Genomic DNA, 7,121 nt, shown 5'->3' with positions numbered 1-7,121 from the left:
TTGTCATTGACAGTGCCATCAACACAAATATTTTGGTATTTCACACAATGGAATAAAAATGGAAGTTAATAAACAATATGGATGAATGTTTAAAATGCTGAGTAAAAATATCCAGCTGCAAAAACCAACCTCATGACTAAAGCTATTTATGAACGTTCAAAAATAGGCAAAGCAATATATGATATTGGAAGTCAAGTTAGCGGTTACGTTGGAGAGGGGTGAGCTATCCCTAGGAGAGGACATGAAGTACGTGGTGGTACAGCTTACAGCTCACCTTACTGAGGATATGGTCCTCAGTGGTTTGGCAGGTATTGTTGTAATCATCCTCCATTTTGTAAATTAATATGAGCAGCCAATCGGTTGGAAGGGGAGTTTCAGTGGCGGGCGGGGTGGGGTGGGGTGAGGGGGTGGAGCCTGCATTCATCCGGTGGTCTCACTACTATTGCTTGGAGAAGCCCTTTGGGCCAACAATATGACCTACAGATCCCTTAACCCCCTCAACCACATGAGTCATGAGAAGCTTCCAGTCTAAGCATGGAATTGGGACTTCTAGCCTCCATGCTTCGTGATTACTCCTTAAAACATCCTTATTTCCTTAAAATAACTCTAGATTTAGATACACACTTGAGTGGCTTTAATCCTTGAAAGAACACAGCCTAAAGGAAAGGGGACTATCAAAGAGTGAATCATTTTTATTTATCTGAATGTACTCTGTTCATAAAAAAACATCAGTCATGCATGTAGGAGTGGTGTGTTATCCTTGTATTATGCTTTTATTTAAAATGCTTAAACATGTATAAAATTTGGTCTACTAAAATTTTTCACTATAGAAATTTATCCAGAGCATCTAAGGTCAGATGCTCAAGCTTGTGTGCATAGTCATCCCTCACTTGCTGCCATCTAGTCGATTCTGGCTCATAGCAACCCTATAGGACAGGACAGAACAGAACTGCCCCTGTGGGTTTCTGAGACTGTTACTCTTTATGGGAATGGAAAGCATCATTTTTCTCCCCGTGAGAGGCTGGTGGATTTTGAACTGCTGACCTTATGGCTAGCAGGCCAATGCATAACTGCTAGACCACCAGGCCTCCTCCATATTCTTCACAGGATTGTATCATGACACATCTGGAAACAACTGATATTTATTATGCTAGTTACATAACTTCCTGTCAATTTGAAGATGTAAGTGTGGGGGTGGTATCCAGCCTATCAGGCTTTCCACAGCCTGATGGTGACTGTCAGAATCTAAGTTAAAACTTTAGGCAGCCCACCTGGAATTCCATGGGCTTCATGAAACAAACAAAAATCACCATGTCCTATTTTAATAGGGATGGGGAACACAGGTGGCACAGCGGGGAAAGCATTCATCTGCTGACAAACAAACAAACTTGGTGGCTTGAACCCACCAGCCATTTCTTGGGAGAATGTGGCAGTGCCTTCCTTAAAGAACTGGAAATTCTATGAGGCAATTCTCTGTCCTATGAGTCGGTGGGTTAGGTCTGGGTGGTAGGCAGAATTATGGCCCCCAAAGAAAATCACGCTCTAATCTCAAAAATCTGTGCTTAACTTCAAGGCCTTGAGGCTCTCCTGGGTTTTCCAGATGAGCCTCAGTGTAAGCACATGAGGGTTTTGACCTACAGATCTTAAATATGATAAATTTCACGTTATTTGAAACTACTAAATTTGCAGCAAACTGTGGCAATGGTGAGAGGAAACTAATACATACACATTTTTTTCCTTTTTAAGTACTTTATGTTTTAGAAATATTTGATCTCTAGTCTGCAGTGGAAACAAGCCAGAGCATCAATTCAGAAGTAGGGTTTCATACCTCGGGGGTCAAGGCGTGGGTCTTATCCCACAGGCCTTTGGACAACTCGGTCCGGGAGCAACTATGAACTTGGAGTGAGTGTCCAATGAGGAGAAGCTGAACCTGTGCCGGAAGTACTACCTGGGTGGGTTTGCTTTCCTCTGGTTGGTCAACATCTTCTGGTTCTTCCGGGAGGCCCTCCTCGCCCCACCCTACACAGAGCAGAGCCAGATCAAGGGCTATGTCTGGCACTCAGCTGTGGTCTTCCTCTTGTGGGTAATTGTACTCACCACCTGGATCACCATCATCCAGATCTACCGGCCCCATTGGGGAGCCCTTGTGGACTACCTCTCCTTCACCATACCTCTGGGCAACCCCTGAGGATTCCTTCATAGGCCTGGCTGGGGAGGGGTCTGCTTATTCTCCCAGGATGGATTCTTCCACTCAAGGCTCACCTTTGAACCCACTAAGACTTACTCTCCTCCACCATGACCTTGGGTGATCTCCCCCAATCAACAATCCTGATTGACAAAAAAGAAGAAATATTTGGTCTCATATCAGTCTTGATTAGTATCTTGCTTTGATTTCAAAGACATGGAGAGCTGTAAGCAAAATTGGGTCTAAATCGTAGAAAATTAGAAGTGACAACAATTTTCAGCACATAAGGAAAACCTAAATTTCCTGAATGTGCCAAAGGCAAAGGAAAGCAAGCAAAAAACGAACCCAGAGGCTGAGAAGTGGTTACCCCTTAAGGCTGTCAAAGGCTATTTTGGCGGCCTTCACAATGGACTCTTTCATAATTTTGCCTTAGACATGGGCCTCCAATTCAGGACCTTGCTTCAGACCAGAGAAGCTGTCCATCTGCTGTTTTCTGTATTAGGAATCCTCGATTTCATTTATTAAATCCTTGGCTAGAGCTTGCTGTCTTCTCTTTTTGTTAACAGACATCATTCAGCCTATTCTGGTACCTTCTCTAGGGACTGCTCCCCAAATTCGACTACAGGGCAGCTCTTCCTGTTAAGATTTTTCTCAAGGCGAGCACCTGGGCTCAGCTCGTTTTCAGAATTTGATCTCTCACTACTACAGTAATGGGTGAAACGGTTAACACGCTTGTCCAGCTAGAGCTGTCTGGCAAGAAAGACCCAACTATCTATTTCCCAAGAACCGTCCATTGCAAATCCTATGAGCCCCAGTTCTCGCTTGGCCCACCTGGCGTTGCCATGTATCAGAGTTGATGCAGAGCCGCTGGGTAAGTGGTTACCACAGGGAAACAAAGAGTCGTTGTTACTGTTAGGCACTATTCAGTCAGTTCTGACCCATAGTAATCTTATGCACAACAAAACAAAACGCTGTCCTGTCCTGCTCCATCCTCACAATCATTCCCATATTTGAGGCCGCTGTGGCAACCATGGTGTCAATGTATCTCCTTGAGAGTCTTCCTTTTTTTTTTTTTTTTTACTGCCCCTCTATTGTATCATAGGTGATGCCCTTCTCTAGGGACTGGTCTCTTCTGAAAACAAGTTCGTTTGCTTCTGAAACAAACAGGGATTTGTAAAGAATAGCAAATGTGAGCAAGGTCTGACGTTCTGTGGCTCCTGACTAATGACTATCATAACAGGGGGCGGGGAGGCGGCGGGGGGTGGGGGGGAAGCTGAGAAGAAAAATGCACAAAAGATATAAATTGACCTTTGAGGCAAATAATCAGTAGCTGGAATGCATGTGCACTCTGCCTATCTATGCACCCTGTGCAATGGCTTCAGGCTGGGATTGCTCCTTTTTTCACGATGGTGGCATGGTAGGATTACTCAGTGCTAGCTCAGGAAGGAGTTTTAGAGGTCATTGAGTCCAACCCCCCCATTTTGCTAAGAAAAAGATGGAAAGCAAGACAAAGGTGACTTGTCTGTCCTTTGACTTCATTTTCTTTGCTTTTCAACCTTTCCCATCAAGCACGTCACACAATGATCGGGTGTGGAGATTCAGACCGGGGTCAGCCTGTTCCTCCTCCTTATTGACCACTGGTCTCTCTCTGTGATGCTTTGCTGTTCTCGCTAGTCTCTAACACAATTCATCCATTCCTTTCATGATTAGCCTCCATGTGATTCATCTTTACAGATAAACCGAGTCATCCGCGAGGCATTTTGCTAGATTCAGCCTTGCGCTATGGCTAGTCCATAGAGGTCTGTGACTTTTTATCGTATCCTATCTGCGGGGTCTCAGGGTTTTGTTGAAAGAACTTGCTTATCATGTCAAGTGCTAATCTCTTTTAAGTGATAGCAAAATTACCAAACTAAAGCACATTGGAAAAATGAATACACTGACCTGTCATTTCAGACCTCACACAATTGAACTCCCATTTGTCCTATGATGTCCTGAAGATGGAAAGGCTGTGTGTATAAAACTCCCAGAGTTCTAATGGAAGGCTTGCAAACCTCAGAAAGAACTTTCTTTTTTTTTTTTTTTGATATTTGAAATACAACTTTATTCTAACGAAAAGGAATGGGAATGACAGTTAACAAACAAAACATCACCACTGAATATTGTGATGTGACTGTAGCAGTCTTGTAGTTGAATTTCAAGAAAGAAAATTGCGTTCCCAAACAGCTAGATATGTGGGTTCAAAAAGAAAAGGTTTTTAACTGCCACACTCACTCCGAAGCCCATTCATCTCCTTCAGCATCCCAAAGATGAGCACATTCTGCTGAGCTCTGTAATAAGAGTGGCAAACACGCTACACCACTGACGTCATAGGACAGTTGCCTATAAAACTAGACTTCTGACGCTGGGCTCCAGCTTCGTTCTCTCACAGGTCATCATCTTCATCCGGGAGAGCGGTTGTCTGGGCAACCTCTAAATCATGCTCATACTGGGCTGCCAAAGCTGGGGCCATAACAACCTCTGGTGGGGCCAGAGCAGGCATGGCAACAAACTCCAAGTTAGGATCGCCAATGAGTTTTCTAGCAAGCTAAAGGAAGGGCTTTTCAAAGTTGTAGTTGCTTTTGGCAGAAATGTCATAGTACTGAAGGTTCTTTTTTTTTTTGGTGGAAGACAATGGATTTTGCCTTAACTTTCCTGTCCATAATATCCACTTTGTGGCCACACAGCACGATGGGTATGTTTTCACATACTTGAACCAGATCCCTATGCCAGTTAGGCACATTTTTGTAAGTAACCCTTGAGGTTACGTCGAACATTATAATGGCACACTGGGCTTGAATATAATAGCCATCTCTCAGTCCTCCAAATTTTTCTTGACCAGCTGTATCCCACACGTTGAATTTGATAGGTCCTCTGTTAGTATGGAACACAAGGGGATGGACCTCAACACCTAAGGTAGCTACATACTTCTTTTCAAATTCACCAGTCAGGTGACGTTTCACAAATGTCATTTTTCCAGTACCACCATCACCCACCAGTACGAGTTTGAACTGGACTTGGGGTTCTCCTTGGGCGGCCATCGTGATGGATCTTCCAGAAGCGTCTCCGGGCCGCGTCTGACTGAGAGATGGAAAGATGGCGGAAGCGCAATTCAAATGCCCAGAAAGAACTTTCTATAAAGAAATTGCATGACTGGCCATTTCACTTCAAGCTCTACACGTAATTAACCCCAACTTGGTATTACAAACAAACAAATATAATGTGTATCGAGTGCTTGCAATGTGTCAGATATTATTCTAAGCACTTTACACAGGTTATCTCATTTGAAATTACAAGCTAAATGTAATTACTACCCCTATTTATTAAGTGATGGAGCCCTTAGCAGGGGTCCTCAAACTTTTTAAACAGGGGGCCAGGTCACTGTACCTCAGACCCACTGCAGAGGCAGACCATAGTTAGAAAAAACAACAACAAAAAACTATGAACAAATTCCTAATCACACTGCACATATCTTATTTTGAAGTTAAAAAGGCGGGGCAAAAACACCCAGTGGGCCAGATAAATGTCCTTGGTGGGTCACATGTAGCCCGTGCATCATAGTGTGAGGACCCCTGGTTTAGAGGTTATGCATTGGGATGCATCTTCATGGTCAGCGGTTCAAAACCACCAGCAGCTCCATGGAAGAAAGACTAGGCTTTCTATTCCCACAAACAACTATACTCTCAGAAACCCACAGGGGATAACTATGATAATTAATGCAATGGCAGTGAGTGTTTTATTTATTAAATGAGGCCATGTGGGCACGGAGGAGTTAATCTACTTGGCCCAAATCCATTGGGAATATACAGTAGAGGCAGGCATTAGGGAGTCTGGCAGAGTCTGTCTTCCTAACATATCTGTGAAACCAAATCTGATAGGGATGCTCATGTGTCTTAACCTCAACTCCTACCATGTGTTTGGAGAGAGTACATTTAACAGATCTATGCAGGCTGCATACAAATTCATGCTTCAGTTAGCATACGTAGCAGACATGTGAAGCCATCAAGGGCTCCTCTGCCTTTTAAAGATGCCCCCTAAAAATCCTAGTTGTTGTTGTTAGGTGATGGTGTTAGAGGTAGTTTGACTCACAACAACTATATTTGCAGTAGAATAAAACGCTGCCTGGTCCTGTGTCATCCTCGCAATCATTCCTATGTTTAAACTCATTGTTGAAGCTACTGTCTCGATCCATCTTTTTCATTGTCTTAACCAAGCATGAAGTTTTTCTCCAAGGACTGCTCCTTTTAGAGCAGTGTGTAAGATGAAGTATCACCATCCTTGATTCCAAGTATTTTCTAAGGAAGATTTGTTTATATATTGACGGTTCACGGTACATCCAAATTCTTGGACAGCACTGTAATTCAGCATCAATTCCTCTACAATCTTCCTTACTCATTGCTCATCTTTAAAGAGAGTATACTCAGCTCAAAACTTGAACTCGCTACCGAGTCAGTGCTGACTCATAGTGACCCTATAGGACAAAGTAGAAATGACCTTGTGGGTTTCCGAGACTGTAACTTCTTACAGAAGTAGAAAGTCTCATCGCTCTCCTGCAGAGCTGGTGGTGGTTTTGAACTACTGACCTTATGGTTAGTAGCCCGACAAGTAACCACTGTGCCACCAGAGCTCCATGTAAGGAGACTGAAAATCCCATGCCTTGAGACAGGTGCACTTGAGTCCACACAAAGACATCTGCACTTTTTACCCCTTTAAAAAGGTATTTGGTAGATTTGTCATTTTCATTCTTTTTGTTTTTCACCAACAAGTGGCACATATCATAGAACTGAATAGCTCGATCATGTAATCATATCAAAGGGAGTTGTACAATCACCGCCCCATCTATCTTAGAACATCCCTGCCCTCCCCTGCCCACCACAGTCACATCGCCTTTCAACTGAGC

General features: G+C 43.5%; 2 pseudogenes; one reads left to right on the top strand and one right to left on the bottom strand.

The window, feature by feature from the left end:
* The first annotated feature begins 1,891 nt into the window (after window positions 1-1,891).
* Window positions 1,892-2,188, top strand: LOC142460910 (gamma-secretase subunit PEN-2 pseudogene; annotated as a pseudogene).
* Window positions 2,189-4,558: 2,370 nt separating this feature from the next.
* LOC142460909 (GTP-binding nuclear protein Ran-like) lies at window positions 4,559-5,340 on the bottom strand (annotated as a pseudogene).
* Window positions 5,341-7,121: the final 1,781 nt, after the last annotated feature.

Source organism: Tenrec ecaudatus, chromosome 11 (genome assembly GCF_050624435.1).
Source record: "Tenrec ecaudatus isolate mTenEca1 chromosome 11, mTenEca1.hap1, whole genome shotgun sequence".
NCBI classification, from domain to species: domain Eukaryota; kingdom Metazoa; phylum Chordata; class Mammalia; order Afrosoricida; family Tenrecidae; genus Tenrec; species Tenrec ecaudatus.
This window is presented reverse-complemented; position numbering and strand designations above follow the sequence as displayed.